This window comes from Phalaenopsis equestris, unplaced genomic scaffold (genome assembly GCF_001263595.1).
Source record: "Phalaenopsis equestris unplaced genomic scaffold, ASM126359v1 Scaffold200350, whole genome shotgun sequence".
In the NCBI taxonomy this organism is placed as follows: domain Eukaryota; kingdom Viridiplantae; phylum Streptophyta; class Magnoliopsida; order Asparagales; family Orchidaceae; genus Phalaenopsis; species Phalaenopsis equestris.
In genome coordinates this window covers 5,016-8,740 of record NW_018220179.1, presented here as the reverse complement: position 1 = coordinate 8,740, position 3,725 = coordinate 5,016, and positions in this window count along the sequence as shown.

The following is a 3,725-nucleotide window of genomic DNA, read 5'->3' as shown; positions in this document are numbered from 1 at the left end:
GTGGAACAAATCCTAGCCTATCATTAGTCTCTCCTTCAGCATTTGGAATATAAATATGAAAGAATAGATGATGGTTAATAACTCTGGTTAAATCTTCTTTAATCAACTTGTTCTTCAAATGCATAGCCTTGTATGCTTCTTCTATAAAATAGGTATGACTAAACTGCACCTTAAGTTGCCATCCCATATGATCCAGATTTGCATTAACTTCCATCACTTTTACTTCAATTGAAGCCACGTCAGCCTCAACTTTAGTGATTTTCTCCGCTATCCCTTCGATACTAACGACGAGGAAACTATTGTATAACTCTTACGCACTCTGACTAACAAACTTCTTTCTCATTGCCTCCTCCTTCTTCTATAAATCACTCTCCCAAGGTAACATTTTTCCAAAACTCTCTCTTTTTCACTTAGGATTTAGAGTTAGAATTGAATTATAGTAAAAATATTTACATAACCCTTCTATTTATAAGCTCCAAACTCTGATATAACTCCTAGGCACGTCTTAGAACTGTCTCCCAAGTTAGAGCCAACCAAATCTTATTTAAAACTTCTAAAAACTTAAATTCACACATGTTTTTTATTTGTCGCGCTTAAGCATCGGATATTTACTCTTAAGCCTCAGGGCACAATTCAGTATCATGTCTAGGTCATCTTTTAAGGTTTTAGAATAATCACTAAATCATTATATATTCAAAATGCTACTAGAATTTTCTAAATCACACACAATAATATAATAATAAAAACAAACACACCGATAACTATGGGTTGCCTCCCATAGAGCGCTTGGTTTAACATCGTCAGCCCGACATAACCAGTTCTTATTCTGGTTGACCCAACATCATAAAATCATTTAATTTAATCTTGTCACATAAAAAATAGGATTTCAACCTGTGACCATTCACTTTGAATATTTTATCAGTTTTAGGATCTTTGATATCCACAACTCAATAGGGATAAACCTCATCACAACAGATGGTCCCATCCACCTGGACTTAATTTTGCCTAAAAATAATTTTAACCTTGCAATATAAAGCAAAACTTGTTGCCCTTACTGAAAATTTTTAGTAAGAATCCTCCGATCATGCCAAATCTTTATCTTTTCTTTATAAATCTTAGCACTTTCACAAGAGTCATTCCTTATCTCTTCAAGCTCATTCGATTGCAATAATCGTTTCTCACTAGCATCCTTTAAATTATAATTAAATTTTTTTATAGCTCAATATATTTTATGCCCAAGTTCAACTGGTAAGTGACACGCTTTCCCAAATATTAGCCTATATGGGGACATTCCTATAGGAGTTCTGTATGCAGTCATATAAGCCGACAAAGCATAGTCAAGTTTAAATGAACAATCCGTTTTGGTTGGATTTACAGATTTTTTTAATATTCTCTTAATTTCACAATTAGATAATTCAGTCAAACCACTTGTCTGAGGATGATAAGCAGTATCAATTTTATGATTAATATGATATTTCTTTAATAACTTCTCCATTATTGTATTTCTAAAATGACTTCACCCATTAGTTATGATTACTCATGGCATCCCAAATCCACAAAATATGTTCATTCTTAAAAACTTCGCAGCACTTTGATTATCAAATCGAGGTAAAGCAACAATTTCTATCCATTTGGATACATAGTCTACTGCTAACAATATAGATAAATTTTTAAAAGATGGTATAAATGGTCCCTTGAAATCTAATCCCAAACATCAAATATCTCAACTTCTAACACGTAATTTAGGGACATCTCATTCCTCCTAGAAATATTGCCTGCTCGTTGACATCGATCACATATTTTGATATAAGCATTATCATTTCTAAATATTGTAGGCCAATAAAATCCAGATTGTAAAATTTTGTATGTTATTTTATCAACCCCAAAATGTCCAACAAAATGAGAATTATGACATTTTTGGATAATTTCATAAGTTTCTTCTAAAGGTACACATCTTTGAATAATTAGATCCCTTCCTTGTTTATATAAAAACGAGTCATCTCATCCTAAAAATAAGTCTTAGCTTCAGATAAAAATTTTCTCTTCTATTGGTATATAATTTCATAGGGTATAATATCACTAACAATAAAGTTCACAAAATATATAATATCACTAACAATAAAGTTCACAATGTCTGCATACCATGGAACACACCACTCATTAATATTGAATAATTTTTCATCTGGAAAACATCATCAATTTCCTTTTCAAAATTGAGTTATTTCTCTAATTTAAGCCTAGACAGATGATCAGTAATTTGATTCTCAGCTCCCTTCCTATCTACTATTTTAAATTCAAATTCTTTTGAAAGAAGAATCCATCTTATAAGTCTTAGTTTTGCATCCTTCTTTCTCATTAAATACTTAATAGCAAAATGATTTGTAAGCACAATACATTTGGTTCCAATTAAGTATGATCTAAATTTATCAAAGGCATATACTATAGTTAATAACTCTTTCTAAGTTGCGGTATAATTAATTTGAGCTTCATTAAGATTTCTACTAGCATAGTAGATAACTTTAAAAATTTTATCTTGCTTTTGTCCTAAAACAGCTCCAATTGCATAATCACTAGCATCACACATCAATTCAAAATGTTTTTCTTAATCTGGTGAAATAATAATTGGTGCAATAACTAATTTTTCTTTTAATAATTCAAAAGCTTTTAGGCACTCTTTATCAAAATTAAAAATTGCATCTTCTTCAAGTAAATGGCATAGATGCTTATCAATTTTTGAAAAGTCTTTAATATATCGCTTATAGAATTCAATATGTCCTAGAAAACTCCTAATTTCCTTTATACTTGTAGGGTGGGGTAAATTAGCTATCACTTGAATTTTTTTAGGGTCTACTTCCATACCATTTTTTGAAATTTAATGTCCTAAAACTATTCCTCCTGCTACCATAAATTGGCGTTTTTTCCCAATTAAGATTTTCCAGATTAAGGACTACATTTGTTTCTTCACAGCGCTTAAGAACTTTTGATAACTGTTCTAAACATGATTCAAATGAAGTTTCAAACACTGAAAAAATCATCCATAGAAACTTCAATCTCATTTTCAATTAAATCACAAAAAATAACCATCATGCATCTTTAAAATGTAGCAGGTGCATTACATAAACCAAAAGGCATTCTTCTAAAAGCAAATGTACCATAAGGATTAGTAAAAGTTGTTTTCTCTTGATCCTGAGGAGCTTTTTGTATTTGGTGATAGCCAGTATATCCATCCAGAAATGAAAGTATTTATGCCCAGCTAGTCTATCCAACATTTGATCTAGAAAGGGTAGTGGAAAATGATCTTTCCTGGTGACAAGATTTATTTTCTATAATCAATGCATCTTCATCATCCAGTGACTTGTTGACCACGACTTTATATATGCTTAAAAATATAAGTAATTAATACTTCTGCTAAAAGATTTAATCCCTCAGCAACTGTACCAAAACTTAATAACAGTCATAGATTTGATAAATATTGACGTAATAAATATTCAATAGTTGTAAAGTCACACTCATCAACGAAAATATATGTATCGCTCAAGTAATATAGGGCTCTAACGGAGTCTTAGATATCGATCCCACAGGGAGTAATATTAGAACTACGAACTAAGACTTTAGAAAAGCAATACTTTAATTGCAACAACGAAGTTCAATTTTCTTATCTGTCACTAATAGGTAATTGAAATAAATAGATAATTTTAATAACTAATAAATAACTAATGATAAAA